This window comes from Callithrix jacchus, chromosome 2, assembly GCF_049354715.1.
Source record: "Callithrix jacchus isolate 240 chromosome 2, calJac240_pri, whole genome shotgun sequence".
Classification (NCBI taxonomy): domain Eukaryota; kingdom Metazoa; phylum Chordata; class Mammalia; order Primates; family Cebidae; genus Callithrix; species Callithrix jacchus.
In genome coordinates, this window is record NC_133503.1 from 47,061,900 (window position 1) to 47,082,526 (window position 20,627).

The 20,627-nt window shown below is 36.2% G+C and overlaps 1 protein-coding gene and 1 long non-coding RNA gene across 5 annotated transcripts in view; one reads left to right on the forward strand and one right to left on the reverse strand.

Annotated features, from left to right (window-relative positions):
- Positions 1–816: 816 nt before the first annotated feature.
- FBXO38 (F-box protein 38) overlaps positions 817–20,627 on the forward strand; it is a 77,660-nt gene continuing 57,849 nt past the window's right edge. For all 4 annotated transcript variants that reach the window (XM_035287985.3, XM_035287994.2, XM_035288008.3 and 1 more), the window contains exon 1: positions 817–933. The gene's annotated coding sequence lies outside the window, so the exon portion shown is untranslated. The remainder of the gene's footprint in view (positions 934–20,627) is intronic.
- Positions 4,646–20,476, reverse strand: LOC118150449 (uncharacterized). The gene is made up of 2 exons (XR_013532485.1): positions 20,246–20,476; positions 4,646–6,794 (listed from the first exon to the last, which is right to left on the reverse strand). It is a non-coding gene; the product is annotated as an uncharacterized LOC118150449 (long non-coding RNA).

Here is a 20,627-nt window from a genome sequence, read left to right on the forward strand (position 1 = left end):
ATTAGAAGGCAAACATGTAAATTTTGAAAACCTTCCCCAGAATTACTCATACTAAGTTAATCTTTTTCACATTTGTTTCTTGCAAAATAAAAAGCAGAATGTACTTCCATGGAACTGAATAATAATCAAACCATCAAACAAAACAATGTTAAATCATGCTGTCATACCACAGTTCTATAGACTTCTAATGATGAAATATTTCCCCCTGGAAACCTTGGTCTTTGATGACCTGATACTTTGGTGTTGATGTGATTTGTCCCCACCAAAATTCATGTTTAAACTGACCCCCTTTGTGGTGGTTTTGGGAGGTAAGCCTAATGGAAGATGTTTGGGTCATTAGAGTGGATACCTTATAAGTAGACGAATGCCCTCCCTCAGGGGTGGATGAGTTCTAGATCTCCTGGGGATGGATTACTTCCCTAAAGCTAGTTACTTAAAAGTTTGACTTTCTCAGCTTCTCTTTCTTGCTCTCTCCCTCAACATGTGACCTCTTTGCACAAGTTCACTCTCCTTCCATTTTCCACCAGGAGTGAACACAGACTGAGGCTCTCAGCAGAAGCTGTGTAGATGGCAGCATATGCCCCTTGAACTTGCCAGCCTTCAGAACTGTCAGCTAAATAAATCTATTTATTTATAAATTTATAAATTCAACCTCAGGTATTCAATTATAGCAACACAGAGCAGACTAAGACAACTGGTGACTTTGCCTTAAGTGCCACATGTAAATAGATTACTTGCCAGGTGACTTCATAATGGGGTCTGAGGTTCTCACAATAGAACCATAGCCTTAGATTCATCAAGAGAACTCAGCCTTTAGGGTTTTGCTAGAAAACTCTGGATGAAGAAAACTCAGGTGGATGAATCACTGTTCCTTATGGAAAAAAAAGATGAAAACATTCTTTGTGGTTATCTTGGCTACTGGCTATTTTTCATGTAAGTATTTGTTAAAGAATCTTGGGGAAAGAATACACATTTGATAGTCTAGGGGAAGTAACAAGCCAACAACTGCTTTCTAGAGGTTGTAATCTTTGAAACTTTGAGACTTTTCTCAGAGATGAAAAATTCACCAACTTAAATAGAGTAACTATCAGTGGTTTAATCCTTTTTTTTTTAATATTCCAAGAATTCTGCCATAGATAGCTCAGAACTGAGATATTTTAAGGAATGATCTATGAAAGTTGTACTCAATATCTGACTGATAGTTTGGCCTTCTGAATTGATAACCAATTTTGGCTCTGCTCCCTCTTTTTCCTAATTATTTCCCATCATAATCTCCCACGCTGGTATTTTGTTATGTTAGCCTGTACACTGAAATGCAAAGCAGTGTCAGCTTTTTACATGGCTTACTATTAGAGCACCACCAGATGTTAGCGAATTCCAAGAGAGGACTCCGCTGTTTCTAATTAACACCAACAAAATGGCACCAATAAGGTAAGCCCATGTAAGACTGAATCTGCTAGCTGAATGGTACATGTAGAATGAGGAGGCAAGGAGAAAGCTCAGCTGCAGTAGCTGAAAGAAGTCAAGGCTCTCAAGTAAAACACAAAATATGAAGGTTAAATACAGTGTTAATAGTTTGGGTAAATTGATTTTGACACAGAGGTCCCAAGCAAAAGAGGCTTCCTTGTATGCTGGCTGATTTTAGAAAAGGGGTACATTCAAGGTGCAATAATCTGAAAACAATAGCAGATTATCTAAGATTTCTGTCAATAAATAACTGGGATGATTATGAAGAATGAAACCTCTCTCTAAAATAAGACTAAGAGATGTTTGAACAGCTCAGCATGGACGATACCACGGAGCCCCAGAGGATGACGCTTGAGTTTAAACACCCACTGCCTAAGGTCAACATTAAACCTAGGAAGAGGATAAAGTTGAATTTCCAGGTAGGACGTTAAGGAGAAGAAGGAAACAGTGTTTGGGAAACAGAAGACGTGGCAGGATAAACAGTGTATATAAAGAAGCCACTTATTTTTTCATGACTTTCATGGTTACTAATTTATCTGTGCTTACTTAATGGGCTAGTTAGCTATTCACATTTCAACACTGAATTGTTTTATTTAATCTTCTATTCTAAATATTTTTATTTCAGATATTTTTGCTAATAGTCCCTTTAAGGTAATTTTGCCACTTCCTGCATAAGAATAATCTTTCTAATCTTAGCCTTACAGAATTTCTATTAGGCTGAACATATAAAATTGCCACTATCTGATCATTTCCAGTCTACATAATGGCAACTTCATACAGTTCTATTTAAATACCTCAGTCAAAATAGGTACTCAGAAAATCAGGACTCATCTCTCGGACTCTTCCTGCTCCTGCCTTCCCCAGATACCACTGACAATTCAATCTGTTAATTTTTGTTTTTTAACGAATTTTCTTTCTTCTTTCTAACTTCAATACTTTTGCCTAGGTTAAGTCCTCCTCGTTACCTGCCTATATTGTTGTGATATGGATCTAATGCATCTAGATACCATCGAGGGGTCTCCTTGCATTTAGTCTGATTCAGGAGTTGGCAAACTATAGCCACCTGTTTTTGACAATACAGTTTTCTTGGAACACAGGCACACTTTTTAAGTACATTATCTATGGCCGTTTTCAAGCTGGAAGAGTTGGGTTGTTGCAACAAAGGCCAAATGACCTAAAAATCATAAAATATTTACTACCTGGCTCTTAACAAGAAAAGTTTGCTAATGCCTGCTCTAATTTCTACAACCCTGAGAATGACTTTCTAAAGTGCAAATCTAATTGAGACTTCTCCTTATTTAAAACAGTGACTCTCAGTATTTTCAGGGTAAGTTTTTTGCATGTTTTACCATGCCCATCCCGCTTAACCCAGACTCTTTCTACCTAAAAGGATAACTTCTTTAATGTTTAAACTATTTTGGAGTTCATGCTATTCCAGTTTTGTGTCTTGGTGCATGTAATTCCTTCTAATTAAATATTCTTCTTTCCATATACATATTCAATTTTCAAAGTTATTTGTATCTCTTAAAAGCTCTGCAAAGCATCTAGTCTTTGGTAAAGCTTTTCCAAGTCTATATCATGTAGACTAAATCATTAAAAGAGGAGCTAACATACAGTGTTTCTCCAGAGTGATTTGAATGCCATCTGATAGTATTAATAATAACTTAAGTTAATATGCCAATGAATCTCTTTCACTTCAATAATTGCAGCTGTTCTTTAATCTGTTAGAAAAAACGATGTTTATAACTTCAAACCGAGGATATCATGGACATTCACATTTAGGACAAATCTAAGATCAGTAGGCAAATTTAAAAAGTGAGCCAATTAAAAGCACAATATTTGTAAAGAAAAATGACACATGAATTTGAAAGGAATCATAAACAAAGTTACTGAAATTTGGGAAACATTGCTGTGATGAGAGCCAGTGAAGTCCTGTAGCCTGACATACTAGAGAAATTGATACACCACAATCTGAACTACGGGAGTAGGAGACTGTGTAGCTCATTCCTAATCTCCTCATTATATAACAATTGTAAACTTTCCAAGCCTCCTCCCATTCATAGAAAAATAATTCTAATATTCAAGGTCCTCTAATTCTGGTGATATTGAGAAACGCAAAATAAAAGAGGAAGATTTAGGAAAATATAAACCTGGTAGTTTCTTATAATTCCAGTATCCTAATCCCCAGAGGACTTTATAAAGTATACCCAGTGCCAAAGTGGGACCATAAATTGCATCCTTTTCCAGACACCACAGTTAAAAGGGAGAATTTGATGAACCAAAATGATTCCAGAGGCACCTGGATAGTGCTTATAGTAATTCCCAGACAGTAGTTATAGTCATTTTGCTCACTTCTCAGAATGTTTTTTTTCCTAACGAATTGCAGATGTGCATTACACAACCAAGGATGTGGGCTGTATAACCTCAGCTGTCCCACAAAATAGAAATCCCAGCAACCCCAAAGGCTCTGGTTGCTGAATTTAAGATAATATAGTTTTGATATTTGAGGTTTAAAAGACATTTTACATTATCCACTCTCTACATAAAATGTTTATTTACTACCTGGCTCTTAACAGGAAAAGTTTGCTAACCCCTGCTCTAATCTCTATAACCTTGAAGATGGACTTTCTAAAATGCAAATCTGATTGAGACTTCTCCTTATATAAAACAATGACTCAGTATTCTCAGGATAAAGTTTTTGCATGTAAGTTTTGTTTTAGGTCCTTCAGTACAGTCATTATCAAAAGAAGTTTACACAACATAAACATATGCTCCATAAGAATCAGCCCATTATGCACTTCTAATAACATTATTTATCCCTAATTCCTGCATGCAATGCTTCGTTAATATGTAAATGAAAGCATGAAACATAAAGAATCTAACGTAACTGACTGTAATCGACTATTTACTGTTTCGGAAAATACTTGTGAATTCCTCAAAATGTGATTCTGTAAACTAAAAAGGAAAAAGAAAAGTCACTGGAATCTCAGTTCCACTGGCTGAGCCTGAGGGAATAGGGGGACAGGGAGTAAATAATAATGTCATATATCTTTTCAAAGGCTTATTAGCCATTTGAAGAAATATCTACTCAAATCCTTTGCTTACGTTTTACTCAGATTATTTATCTTTTTATTGGTGAGTGGTAAGATTCCTTTTTTAGTGATAACTTTATTTACATATAGAAACCATATTTCTTTTTTTATTATTATACTTTAAGTTCTGGGATACATGTGCAGAAAGTGCAAGTTTGTTACATAGGTATACAGGTCATGGCGGTTTGCTGCACCCATCAACCCATCATCTACATTAGGTATTTCTCCTAATGCTATCCCTCCCCTAGTCCCCCACCCCCAACAGGCTCTGGTGTGTGATGTTCCCCTCTCTGTGTCCATGTGTTCTCATTGTTCAACCCCCACTTCTGAGTGAGAACATGCAGTGTTTGGTTCTCTGTTCCTCTGTTAGTTTGCTGAGAATGATAGTTTCCAGCTTCATCCATGTCCCTGCATAGGACATGAACTCATCGTTTTTTATGTCTACATAGTCTTCTGTGGTGTATATGTGCCACGCTTTCCTTATCCAGTCTATCGTTGATGGGCATTTGAGTTGGTTCCAATCTTTGCTATTGTGAATAGTGCTGCAATAAACATAAGTATACATGTGTCTTTATAGCAGAATGATTTATAATCCTTTGGGTATAAACCCAGTAATGGGATTGTGGGGTCAAATGGTATTTTTGGATTTAGATCCTTGAGGAATTGCCACACTGTGTCTTCCACATTGGTTAACTAATTTACACTCCCACCAACCATGTAAAAGTGTTCCTATTTTTCCACATCCTCTCCAGCATATGTTGTTTCCTGACTTTTTAATGATTGCCATTCCAACTGGCATGAGATGATATCTCACTGTGGTTTTGATTGGCATTTCTCTAATGACCAGTGATCATGAGCTTTTCTTCATGTTTGTTAGATGCATAAATGTCTTCTTTTGAAAAGTGTCTGTTCATATTCTTCATCCACTTTTTGATGGGGTGGTTTGTTTTGTTCTTATAAATTTGTTTAAGCTCCTTGTAGATTCTGGATATTAGCCTTTTGTCAGATGGATTGCAAAAATTTTCTCCCATTCTGTAGGTTGCCTCTTTACTCTGAAGATAGTTTTTTAGTTTCTTTTGCTGTGCAGAGGCTCTTTAGTTTAATTAGATCCCATTTGTCAATTTTGTCTTTTGTTGCCATTGCTTTTGGTGTTTTGATCATGAAGTCTTTGCCTATGACTATGTCCTGAGTGGTACTGCCTAGGTTTTCTTCTGAGTTTTTCTTTTGTTTGTTTAATGGTTTAGGTCTTATGTTTAAGTCTTTAATCCATCTTGAGTTAATTTTTGTGTAAGGTGTAAGGAAGGGGTCCAGTTTCAGTTTTCTGCATATGGCTAGCCAGTTTTTCTAACACATTTATTAAATAGGGAATCCTTCCCCATTGTTTGTTTTTGTCAGGTTTGTTTAAGATCAGATGGTCGTAGATATGTGGCATTATTTATGAAGCCTCTGTTCTTCCATTGGTCTATATATCTGTTTGTAACCCATACCATGTTCTTCCATGGGTCTATATATCTGTTTGTAACCAGTACCACGCTGTTTTGGTTACTGTAGCCACGTAGTATAATTTAAAGTCAGGTAGCATGATGCCTCCAGCTTAGGTCTTTTTGCTTAGGAGTGTCTTGGCTATATGGGCTCTTTTGTGGTTCCATAGGAAATTTAAAGTAGTTTATTCCAATTCTGTGAAGAAAGTCAATGGTAGCTTGATGGGGATAGCATTGAATCTATAAATTACTTTGGGCAATATGGCAATGTTCACAATATTGATGGGTTGGAACATGGACCTTTAGCTAGGAGTAGTTTGTTTTACCCACCTTCTGAAGCCTACTTCTGTCAATTCATCAAACTCATTCCCTGTCCAGTTTTGTTTCCTTACTGGCAAGGAGTTGTGATCCTTTGGAGGAAAAGAGGCAGTCTGGTTTTTGGAATTTTCAGCCATTTTGCATTTTTTTCCTCATCTTCATGGATTTATCTACCTTTGGTCTTTCATGTCAGTGACCTTTGTGTGTAGTTTTTGCGTGGATGTCCTTTTTGTTGATGTTGATGCTATTCTTTTCTGTTCATTAGTTTTCCTTCTAACCATCAGACCCCTCTGCTGCAGGTCTGCTGCAGTTTGCTGCCCCAGCTTGAGTTCTACCTGGTACTGTGTTTCTGCATCTTTGGGCAGTCAGAGGTTGATCCACTTTAGTACACCAAAGCTCTCCAACTTTTTGTTTACAGGTTCATCCTTTTTTAGCTCTATATGATTTAAGAAAAAAAAAAACCTTACTAGACATCACCTATCAAGTTTTCAAAAAATAATCATGACCTAACATTAACTTTAAAAATATATATCGTGATGAATATAGTATAATTTAACTACAAAATGTATTTATTGTATATACTCAGACAAATAAAATATGGAAGAGAATAAATAATGAGGGATATTTTGAAAACCTATAAATAGGCCTGACTTCAATTTAGTGCTTGTTACATACCAGACACTGCCCTTAGCACTACATAGACATTATCTCATTTAGTATTTTAAAAATCCTGCAAAGCTGAAATTGTATTACCTTTCATTTTATAGATGATGAAACTGACACTTAGAGGGATTCAGGGACCCAAGATATAATAGCTTGTAGGGAGAAAAACCAATTAACAAATCTAGGAATTTGACTTCCAGAGCCTATAAGTTTAAATTCCCAGTATCTTGTGATCAGAATCTTTTTTTTTGTTTTTGGACAGAATTTTAGGATTTTACAAAACAGTTTCTTTTATTTATCCTTTTGTCCCAAGAATGTTTAATGAACACCTAGTAAGTTCCAGACACTGTGCTAGGTGCCAAAAAAATAAAAATAAAAAATAAGATATTATTATTATTTTCAAGCTACTACTACAAACAATATATGGTTATAACTTGTTATAGTTAGAAAGTACTTTCCCAAACAAGCCCCCTATAAGACCTAAACCAATAGTACATAGTAGGCAGGGGAGAGCTATTCCCTTTTACATATAAAAAGATAGTACTCCAAAGTTGATTGTCTTGCCCAATATCAAATAGGAAGTATTTACGGTAGATGAATAATATTTCTTATCACCTCACAATACCTCCTATGTGGCTATTGTTAAATTTTTTTAAATGGGTCACTTTTACATGAAATAAGCATGCAAAATTTCATTGACTATTAACATAAAATTTAGTAATTTGCTTGCTATTGTTATTACATTTCTGCTGAAGAAGACAGATATTTTTCATTTGTTTTCTAAACTCCTGAGTTTATCCTGTTCTTAATCAGTATGGTCTTTGCCCCAAAAATGAGTATGCTTCTTGTATTATGGTCTTTGTCTCAATAATAAGTATTCTTGCAGTTCATAGAGCATATCCAAAGTGATCCTCAAAAAAGTCTATCTCAGTAGGTATCCATCATTATGGTCATTTTACCAACAAGGTAATTCTGATTCAAAGAAGTGACAAGATTTTCCCCAAGGTACCTTATCAAGTCATTGATTTCTTCTCCCTCTATTTTTTAACATACAGGTTTATGTATTTGTTGAAAGCTCAAATGATGTTTTACCACGATTACAAATCAGAAATGTCTCCAGGGTGAAAGTGTATAGTGAGGAGAGAGGCAAATCTTTGTAGCTATGGGGTACAAATAGTAAGCCAGGACTTTGCAAATCAAATTCTTTCTCCATTTATCTATCTATCTAACAGGGTCTCACTCTGTTACTGATGCTGGAGTTCACTGGTACAATCTGGCTCACTGCAACCTCCACCTCTTGGGCTTGTTCTCTCTCCTTTCAAAAAATTATTATATAATATAGGGATTATAATATGCCACTCGGCTGGGCAAGAAATATGATATTTCATATTAATGTTTTCTAAATATTTATATCAATTTGTCTTAGAGCTTTGAATCTTACTCTCGATATTCAGTACCATAGAAAATGCAGAAAGATGCCTGCATCTTGAATATAAAGTGATTTTTCTTTGTTTTTAGTGAACGAAATCATTTGAATTAAGCATCATCTCTCATTCATAAAGCATAATTCATTACATTCTTATTTTTAAGGAAAATCAATAAATCTTATCCTATGGAAAGTTCCTCTTTGACTCAAGATATATTTAATGACATGCATTAGAACTGTTTGGTTCTAGAAATACAGAGCTGAATAGGGAGTAACCCCTAACATTGGGCAACTCACAGTCTAATCAGCTAATTGGACAATTCAGTCATTTACTCAGTAAATACACTTTAAGTGCTTATGAAATTGGGAAACTTGGCTAGACTCTCAGTTTTCAGTGGTCACCAAAACAGGTTTGTGCACTCATGCAGTTTACAGTCCAGTGAGGGAGCAATAAAATAAATGATCACTAAACAACATGATAAAATGTGAGAAAGAGTAAAACAACCCATGGCATGCAGAAGCTTGCCTTAGCATTGGTACAGATTGGCCTCCTACTTACATCTGGGCCTTCATGTTCTCCCATTTGATATAAGTGATTTTATAGAATGTTTATGTCTGACAAAGCTACTCTGTGACTATGAGAAATCCAGACTAAGATAATACCAGTTAATAATCATATCTAAACACAGGTAAAACATGAACATTATCAACGTCATAAAATACCAAATATTGACCTATCTACACTAATGTGACTGCTGCTTCTTCTCCAGTTACAACTTTAGCGTTAAGCTACTCTTCCCTTCTAAAGAATTACTCCCAATTTCTGAGAGCATTCAAACCAAAGCAAAGCCTCTTTTCCTTAAACCTTTCCCCAAATTAACCTAACAATCTCAAATCTTACCAATAAGACCTGTCTAATTCCCTCCTATTGACATGCCTTATGGCTCCCAGGTGTGTGTGTTCTCACAAGTTGCAATAAGTAATAAGCCCAATTTGTTCAACTATAGGCTTGTTCCTGGTGGTCTTTGCCTGGAGAGCGTGACAAAGGCAAAAGTTGAAGGCAGCAATAATATCATTCCTGTTGCTCCTTTCCTCCCTTCTCCACAGGAATTCCTAGGGGCATGAAGAATATGAAAATAGATGGTCATGAACTCTTAAATTAGGAGTAAGAAATATTTTATTCATGTATGTATTTATTCATTGAGTCATATGTTAACTTGTCCCAAAAATAACTTATGGTGGAGGATCTTATTCAGTGGATTCAAAGGTACAGAGTAGAGGGCAGCTCCCTGACAACTGTTATATAAAGACAACATCCTGGCAAAAGAAACACCCAACAATAGGGCACTCCAAATGACTCTGATGTTTAACAGATACCCCTTTTCCCACAGCTAAGGTTCCCCCTACCCTTTTCTTAACCGGGGATGACATATTAATCACCTACTGTCAGGTTCAACCCGGCTTCCTGTCACCATAAGTATCTTCCTCCCTTCAGTGGAAACTTTTCATTCCACTCCTCATTCTCAGTCCCTATTCCCTACAGATAGCAAGCTCAGTCTGGTCTCAGGATCATAAAGAAAATAAACTCTCATTTTTAATTTTGAAGAATTTAAGTAGCTCTAGTTCAATCCTCAGGCAAATCTAAATCATTCAAGTCACTACTGGCTTAACCTAATAATTTTCTAGTAGAGCAGTACTATTCCCATAAGAGATATTTAAAGTATGTGGTTACTTAACTTTTACTTGTCATAATGACGATCCTGCATAGGGAAGAATTAACCCATCCAGGATGCTGATAGTGCTCATACTGAGAAACATCTCACCATAGATCTCACATATCTATCACATCCAACCTTTGTGTTTCTCCCCATGCCCACATTGGATACCAGTAATCAAACAGTACTGCCACTAAGCTGGATGTGGCCTCAAAAATCTAATTTTATTTTCTTTGTTATATCTCTCTATATGTCCTAATCATACATATTAAATGTGTATTTCATTTATGACAATAAAAAATGTATTATTTCAAAACTCATATATATGCAGTTTTTTAAGTTAAGAAAGATCAAAATCTTTCTTAACATAATAACCCAAGTATGCTTTGTCATCAAATTTGACACGAAAGACAAAACCTATTTCCTATTCCTGTTCGTAACCTTTTAAAAAAGGTTCTAATTTTTGTGGGTACATAGTGAGTACATAAATTTATGAGGTATATTAGACATTTTGATACAGGCTTACACTGCATAGTAATCACATCAAAGTAAATGGAATACCCATCACCTCAAGCATTTATCCTTTCTTTGTGCTACAAACAATCCAATTAGGTAGTTATTTTTAGATGTACAACAAATTATTGTCAACTGTAATCACTCTGCTGTGCTATCAATACTAGAGCTTACACATGCTATCTAATTCTATTTTTGTACTCATTAATCACCCCCTCTTCCCCACCCCTACTACTTTTCCCAACCTCTGGTAAACATCATTCCACTCTATCTCCATGAGTTCAAGGGTTTTAATTTTTAGCTCCCACAAATGAGCGAGAATGTGCGTAATTTGTCTTTCTGTGCCTGGTGAATTCCACTTAACATAATGACTTCCAATTCCATCCTTGTTGTTGCAAATGTCAGGATCTCATTCTTTTTTATGGCTTTTTAAGATAAAAATAGCTTCATGGATCTTAAGATGAAGTTTCCAACTGGCACCTTCATGCTGCTCTATTTTCTATGCCTGTAATCATGCCTTGGTCATCTGACCACTCTCCAAGTCCTTCTGAAACAGGGCCCCTTTCAGTGATGTGAGCCCTGTAGCTGAGACCTTGCAACGTTTCAACAGGTCTTTCTGATAGTAAATGCCTCCCAGCATTACCTCTCTGAACATCCCTTGCTCCTAACGCAAAGTGAGCTACACCCTCTAGTGGGCAAACCACATGTAGTACACTGAACTTCAGAAGAATGACACTTTCTGCCTACTATCTACAACCTCCAGTAATGATCAGGCCCCCCAGATTTTACAAGAAAAAAAAAAAAGTCAGGGATAGGCGGAAGAGAAGGACAGATTTTATGGCTCCTGTGCCTGACAAGTCCAGGTGAATCTGAATTTAGTTACAGCTGGATTCGGGGTCGCCAAAACTTCCGCTGCAAATTTCTTTATCCAGCTCTTGGATCCACCCAAACTTTCTCTAGTGTTTTTTATTCATAGCAGGCTTTCCCCACCCCACACCACCTCCATCCGAAGTGGTAGACCCTGGCAGCTTAGACTTACAATGTCGTCAGTAGAAGAGAGCTTTACTTTTCCAAGAAGTCTTCTAGCAAAAGGTTTGAGTCTTATTATACTAGTTGGAATAAAAGGCTTATTCTTTAACCAGTCATAGCTACAAGCATGCTTAACTCTCACTGAAATAGATGGAATTATAAGGTCTTACAGGAGCCAGAGGTAAGAATCCTCTTCTAGTTCATATGGTAAAGCCAACTTACCTCTGGCTCCTGTAAGACCTTATAATTGAAGAACTATTGCCAAAGAAATACTGAAGAACTATTGCCAGAGGAGAAATAAATGCAGTTCAAGCAAACAACAGATCTATATGCTATCTTTGAGTCTAAGATTGTTCTCAGGCCTGGCCCAAGCTCAATACCTGGTTATACTGCTGTCCTTATTGCAGTAAACTGTTTTGCCTGTTTTTGTTATAATAAGCTTCAATACTGCCAGGAACAGAAACACTTGTTATCTTGGTAGAAAGCATGAAAATGTCACCTAGAGATCTTAGCCTTCTGGTGCACACAATCTTATACTCTAAAAACATGACTTGACTTCCCATTCCACAAACCACAAGAAGTCTGGTGATCTCCCAGTTGCAGAGGATCCCAGGGCCTTTGTGTCCTCATGGCAACTATTTGCTCCGTATCCCTAATTTTGCAAAGTTCTCCATTGGCAGCTCATTTCATCTTTGGATACTGCTGCCTCAATCCCCACCATTTTGGTGCAGATGACTCCCCAGCCACACCTGCCATCTTCTTTATTCCTCAAGCTCTTTCAAGGCTATTTAGGGTAACAAATGTTCTCTGAAGATTTGGAGTAATAAAGGAGGATAATGGTTACTACAGCCTATGAAATATGTCAGGATACTTTCAGTTAAGAGAGATGAAAATCTGAATCAAACAGCTTAGGCCAAACAAGAAATGTGTAGGCTCATGCAATTAGGAGGATCTAGGGTGGGTCGCAATTCAGGCGCAGCTGTATGCATGGACTCAAGCATTGTCAGAAGTCTCAGTCTCCATCTCTGCCCTCTGCTTGTCTCTGGATTTTATTAAATGCTAGGTTCATAATCTCCCATACAAACTTTATCTACCAGATAAGAAAATGGCTGCACCCACTCCAGTCTCATGTCCTTACAGCTCATGATCCAGAAAAAAAGTTTGGGAATGGGAATAAGAGAATCCTGAAACCCAGCCAAACATACCCCATAATCAGTATGCAACTGCAGTCCCCAGATATGGGAAATATAGTTTCCTTACACAATTAAATGTCTATGCCAAAAGGCCAAATTTTAGCAAAGAAATGAAGATTAAGTCACACTTATTATCATTATTATTTGGCATTAAGAAACAGCATATGATTAATATTTAAAATGTTTGTCATATTTTCAAAAACTATAATGTTAAGGAATTGGATAGATAAGTCTCATAACTGAAATTTTAAATTTTTAATCAAGTATTGGCTTAAACTTAGAATATTACATTGAAGATATGAGAATTTTATTAAGACTAAAGATTATTGGCTGTTTGAGTTGTCATTTGCTATATTTGTATATTTAATAGAGTTATGACTTTTATTTAATTATTTAGGAAGGTTTGGTTTATTAAACCATTGAAATGTTTAAAAGGAAAAATCAAGTATATTATATTTATCCATTTATTCATTAATTCCTTCATTGGATAAAACTTAACCCTGTATCCAATACCATCTGTTTTTTTTAAAAAAAATTGGTCTATCGGTATGGTTATTTGATTTCTGTCCCCCAATTCCCTAATTAAACTACAGATAGAAATACATCCACTTCTTACCACAATTGGTTTTTTGCATTTAATAGTGTCTGGCCCTAGAGAAAGCACTCAGAAAATGCTTTCTGAATGAATAAATGAACTATGTGAGACTCAAAATGTACCCAACTTATAAGAAGCACAACTGTTTTCTCCCAGTTACTTTTGGAACATAAGGACCATCAGTTTCTGTTCCAGTGTTAGACTTACCTAGATGGGCCCATCTCACCAGCATCTTCTTTTTCTTTCTTTGCTATAGCTGAATAAGGTTGATCCACCTTCTGCCTACAGGGAAGCAAACTGTTTACTCACCTAGGGCTGGAGGGTCATCAGGTTTATGAGGGGAAGAAGTGAGTCCTATGCCCAGCTAAAATATGCTATGTGTAAAAGTAAATAGATTGAAAAGGTAGGCTGAAACCAATGCATATTGTACTTGGAAGTCTGATTAACAAGTTACATATATATTATTTAAGACTCAGTTTAAGCACAAAAAAAAAAGATGTTGAAAGATTTTTTTCTCTAAAAAATACCACTTTAGTGAGGTATGATTGACACACAAAGATTGCATATATTTAATATATAAATCTTAATAAGTTTGAAGATATACACCTGTGAAACTATAATCACAATCTATGCCATAAACCTATTAGCACCCCCAAAAGTTTCTTCCTGTCTTCCCATTATGTGTGAGTAGAACACATAAGATCTATCCTCTTAACAAATTGTAAATACACTCTACAGAATTGTTAACTATAGGAACTATGCTGTAGATCTCTAATCTTGTATAACCAAGTTTGTACCCTTTGACTAATACTTCCCCATTTCCCTTTCCCTCCAGTCTCTGTCAAACAGCATTGCACTATCTTACTCTATGAATTTCACTATATTATGCCTCTCCTCTGTGCTATTCAGGCATCCTGGCATTCCACTGTGACAGAATTTCCTAAATTTTGCTGAAGTGTTCTTTATAGATCATGTGTCCCCACTAACTTGAGAGTAGAGACTGTTTCCTAGTCACCTCTGCAGCCCTGGTGCCTAACATATTCCCAAGTCTCAAACAGACTTTAAATAAATGTTGGCTGCCTGAAGAAGTGATGAAATTTAGAATTTTTGGCATTTAAATGTATTTTTTTCTAACATCTTTGCTGTCATTTCACTGCTGATCCAACTAAAAGATATGAACTAGAAATAGTGACAGAGAAAATATGATCAGATTAATCTTAGTCTGTTTTGTGGTTTTATAATAGAATACCTGAGACTGGCTAATTTATAAAGATATTATGTTTAATTAGACGACTGTGTCCTAAGCCTCTTATATTAGACACACTTCTTGAGCCCCATGTTGGGCACCAAAAATGTTACAGGTCTTTTCCTTAGTTTAGGTAAAGACAGGGTTAAAGACAGGGTCCTTGTCCATCCGATGGCCATGACAATTTAGGCTCGCAGATAGTTTGAGGAATGAGAACAGGAGGGTTTTACTGTGTGAAAAGGAAGAAAGGGGGAAAACAGTGACTCTTGCTAGGCCAGAGTCCCTGCTGGAGTGCTTCCCACATGCAGCTTGAATCCCAGGTTCCACACAGGAAGAGCAAGAACAGAGATTTATTTCTTACAGTTCTGGAGTCTGGGAAGTCCAAAGTTAAGAGACCTGCATCTGGAGAGAGCCTTTTTGTTGTGTCATCTCAGAGCAGAAGGTAGATGGGTGAGAGAGAGAGAGAGAGCACAAAAGAGAGAAAAGGCCAGGCTCCAAACTCCTTATCAGGAACCTACTCCTGTGATAACAGCATTCATCTGTTTGTGAGGGAGAGTTCTCATGATCTAATCATCTTTTAAAAGTTCCACCTCTCAACACTGTTGCATAGAGTATTAGTTCCGTATTAGTGTATTACGTATAGAGTATTAAGTTTCTGTATTAGTTCATTTGCACACTACTATAAAGACATATCTCAGACTGGGTAATTTATTTTATTTTTTGTGCTTTATTATTTTTTATTGTACTTTAGATTCTGGGGTACATGTGCAGATCATGCAAGATTGTTGCATAGGTACATTCATGGCAAGATGGTTTGTTGCAACCATTCCCCCATCACCTATACTTGACAGGAGGTTTAATCAGGGCATGGTTCAACTTACTAGCATGGTAGGAGGTTACAGGGAAGCAAGCACATAACAACCAAATCTCATAAGAACTCATTCACTTTCATAAGAACAGCAGGGGGAAGTCTGCCCTCATGATCCAATCACCTCCCATCATGTACCTCCTCCAACACTGAAAATTACTATTCAATATGAGATTTCGGCAGGGACACAGACCCAAACCATATCAGTTTTCAACACATGAATTTTGGGGAACACATTCAAACCATAACACTTAAGGGTAATTTTAAAAAATAAGCTTGTTGAATTTCCTGTTTCACTCTTACCCTCTTCACTTTCTTGTCACATAAACATGATCTTGTGCAGTATGGCCCAAATTAAAAATGAACAGCAATGTCCTTGATGATTAATATTGCTTAATGTTCACTCAGAGTTCATGCTTATAAAAGTATAAGTCTTCAATACAGGTTTTTTTGTTCTGGGTTTTTGTTTTTTCTTAATCTACTACCTTCTGTTGGTTTTGAAACTACAATTCTCTGTGTATATACCTACATACGACAGCCTTGCACATAATTTTCTTATGTTACTTGGGAAAAAATAGGGCACTTTGAAAGTGAACTTCAGAAATATCATATGCCACACATTCAGCTTCAATTAGCTAGAAATAGCTGAGAAGCAGGAAGGAAAAGAGGTCTCTGAACAATCAAATAATAACAGCTGACATTTATAGAGTGCTGCCTGCCAAGCACTGTTCTATCTGGATTACAAACATTACCTCACAAGAAACGAATAAGGGTGAGGATGTGGAGAAACTGGAATATTTGTACATTTTTATGAGAATATAAAACAGTGTAACTGGTATAGAAAAGCATATGGTAGCTCCTCAAAAAATTAAAAATAGAATTATCCTATGATTCAGCAATCCCACTTCTGTGTATATATGAAAAAAGATGAAAACAAGATCTCAATAAGATATTTTCACTCTCATGTTTATTTCAGCATTATTCACAATAACAACAATGTGGAAGCAACCCAAATGCCCATTGATGGATGAATAGATAATGTAATGTGATATATACAGGCAACGGAATATTATTCAGTCTTTTAAAACCTTGAGGACTTGATACTAAGTTAAATAAATCAGTCACAAAAAGACAAAGTGTATGAAGCTACTTCTATGAGGTATTTAATGTAGTCAAACTCAGAAACAGGAAGTAGAACTGTGATTCCCAGGACTACGGGAGGGGCAAATGGGGAGCTCTTGTTCAATGGATATCGAATATCAGTTTTACAATGAAAAAGTTCTAGGGATCTGTTGAACAACGAGCATATAGTTGATACTACTGAACTGTACACTTAAAAATGGGTAAGATCGGCTCAAAAATTCCTTTCAGCTCCCACATATGAGTGAAAACATACAGTGTTTATCCTTCTGTGCCTGAATTATTTCACTTAACATAATGTCCTCCAGGTTCATCCATGTTGCCTCCAATGACAGGATTTCATTCTTTTATATATATATTTTGTATTTATGTTCCACATTTTCTTTATCCATTCATTTGTGGATGGTAGGATAAATACAATTAATTATAGTTTGTTGTATATTTTCAAAAAGCTAAAAGAGAGCATTTTGAATGTTTGCAATGAAAAAAATGACAAATGTTTAAGGTGAATGGATATGCTTATTAGCCTGCTTTGATCATTATACATTGTATACATGTATTGAAATATCACTCTGTATCCCTTGAATATGTAAAATTATTATGTATTAACTAAAATCTAAAAATGAAAAGAAATGCAGAATTAAAATGATAAATTTTGTTATGTGTTTTTAATCTCAAAAATAAACAACAAATAAATAACATAATTAATTGATAAAATGTGGACTATATATGCAGTGAAATATTACTCAAAAACAATATTTGTATTGATATTAAAAATGAATTAAATTCTAAATACATGCTACAACATGGATGAACCTTCAAGATATGATGCTAAGTGAAAGAATCCAGATACAAAATGACAAATATTGTTATGATTCCACTTATATGAGTACCTAGGATAGTCAAAATCATAGAGTCAAGAAGTAGAATGGTGGTTGGTTGCCAGGGGATTGAGGGGAGGAGAGCATGGGGAATTACTGTTTAATGAGTTTCAGTTTGGGAAGATAGAAAAGTTGTGATAGGTGGTGGGAATGGTTGCACAACAATGTGAATGTGCATAATTCCACTGAACTGCGTGCTTAAAGTGGTTAAAATGACAAATATGTTATATATTTTACCACAATCTTTCTTAAAAATGATGTATGAGATTATTCACGCATAAACACAAGATTGGGCTGTTGGGACTATAAGACTTCCTTTTTGATGCTTGTGCTAATAAAATATACATACATCCAAAAATCTAAAATTTAAAAACCATGAGATAGTGTGGTAAATTATAGATGGCCACAAATTCTTCACTATCCCTTCAATTAAAAGGTGGACTTTTATTCTTCTCTTGAATCTGGGCTGGCTTAGTGGCTTTTTTGACCCAACAGAAGTCACTTCTGGGACTTCAGAAGCTAGATTATATGAAGTTTTGTAGCTTCCTCCTATTTTGCTTGGAACAGCTCCCTTTTCTCCCATTTTACTTCCAAGTGCTCCCTGTCAAAACCCAAACACCATGTTATAAGCAACCCAAATCAGAGGGAAAGTGTAGGCACTGATAAATAGCTCCTGTTGAGCATCTAGATATCAGCCAGCTTCAACTGCCATCAATGTAACATCCATTAGAGCCTGACATTAACTACAGCCTCAGTTTGACATCTGACTTTAAATGCCAGAGACTGCAAGCTAGGACTTGCCCAGCCTAGCCCAGTTAACCTACAGAACCATGGCAGATAAAATTTTTGGCTACTAAATTCTGGAGTGACTTGTTACATAAGTACCATAATGTCTATTTTAACAAACTTGAGCCTTAGAGCTGAAGTGATTGCCCATGGTCTCTCTTCCAGTAAGCAGAGGAACTCACACTTAGCCAAGTCTTTCTGGTTCTAAAGCCTGCATTGCTGACTACTAAATATACAATTTCTCAGTCAACACAGCTACAATAGTTTTTTATTTTTAACTTAAAAAAATCCTGTATTTTAACTCATAGCAGAGTTATGCCATATACACCAAGTCTAAGGGTAGTAAGACTAACCTTGATATACATAGTACCTTCTACAGTTGTGCACTCAACAGGCTCCATAGCCATATGAACGGGTCCTGAACAAACTCCAACCACTATCCCTGACTAAAACTTCTCTTGAATGTTAGCCATCATTCCAACAAAGGGATTATCTGTTGTTTTTGTACCTAAGGAATTTCAAGGAAGAGAGGCTGATACTAGAACCCATGGATGACTGAGAAGAGATATTTTAGAATTTAATTAAAAAGTAGGGATTGAAATTAAAACAACACAGTGGTTTAAGGTCATATAGTGTAAGGCAAACTTTCTGCAGCACTCAGAGACCCCATGATGATGCCACTGTATAGGAGAAACACTAACTTACGACCTTCTTAATGAAAACCTGTATCATTAAGGTACAAATAAATTCTAAAGATGAAGGTATAAATATTACATGCACTACCTGGAAATGTTAAAACTAGTTTTGATATCTTATAAATACTACTCATAGCACTGAGAAAATATCACTAACATTTATTACAATGATTTATGGGTGTGTTTTAATTTTCTAAACTTGAGGTAGGACACCTTTCTTATTCATGAGTGTTCACTTCAAGCCCCACCACAGTGCTTTTTATGAAAAGAGGAATGCTAATAAAATGAAAATGATATGCCATCGAATTAAAAATTCAGGCCAATTGTGCCGAAATAAATCTTACTGCATGCCTTCTAAATATGCCATGCCCTAAACTAGAAACTTCTAATTCCTATTTATTCTTTAGAATGATCTAGGAAACAGAAAAGTCTGTTTCCTTTATTAAAGTTTAAATACAAAAGAAACTGACAGAAGCAAATAGCATGAACATTTAATTTTGTCTTCACTTACAGAAAGAATGTAATATGAAAGCTGAGATTAGGATGAATAGTACAAGAATATGATGAGTTTGTTTTTGCTTGTCCTCCCAAAGCTCCAAATCAAAAAACAGATACATAGTTTGACATATGGAATGGGATAGCTAAAACCGTCACTGCCTAAGACAAGGTGAAACCTAAGGTGCTGAATCATACTAGGGAAAGAGGGGAAAAACCCATAGGTCTGGTATCAATCAAGAAAAGAAGAAGAAATAGGGGATTCCCCAGCCTTCTTTAGCTTTTTCTTCTCCAGCAGCATTTGACAATGCTTACGTCTTGTCAAATCCTGTCTTACATGGCTTTAATGTACCCTAACTTTCCTAAGGGGTATTTGTTTCCATTTAAATCTAGACATTTTTAGCCCATATTAATTATATGTATATAAGTGCAAGAACACAGAATTTAAAAGGTAAAAAATCTGAATTTCAGTCCATCTGTGTGACATTGTGCAAGTCAATTAAACCTTCTGAAGAGAATTCCTTATCCATTAAACCGCGAAAAAGGCGATTAAGTTGATCCGTGCCTACATGTCAGAGTCGTGTAGAGTTTTTAGTGACATTGATGTGAAATCCTTTTGGACTGTAAAATACTATTACTTACGTGCAAAGACAATGTCCTGAAATCACAGACGAATGATTTAACATTAACATCTTTAACTGCGATCCCGTCCTTCCTCTCAAAAAAAAAATTTCTTCATTTTTAGTTGAATGATTCTAGGAAAATCTCTATTGGATCCTGTTTACTTCGAAAATGATAAAAGCGAGATCCAGAGGCTTATCCAAGACCACAGAGAACCAATGGAAATCAAGACCAAACCACACAGTGGAGACTAGTTCCGGCGCATCAGACTCAGTGCTTCCGGCATGGCGCTTTAGGGTCACGTGAAATACCAGCAAACTCCCCCCCCCCCGCCCCCGCCAGAAGTCCGAAATGCCACGCTGAACATGGCTGCCACGATTCGACGCTTCTTTACACACTCAAT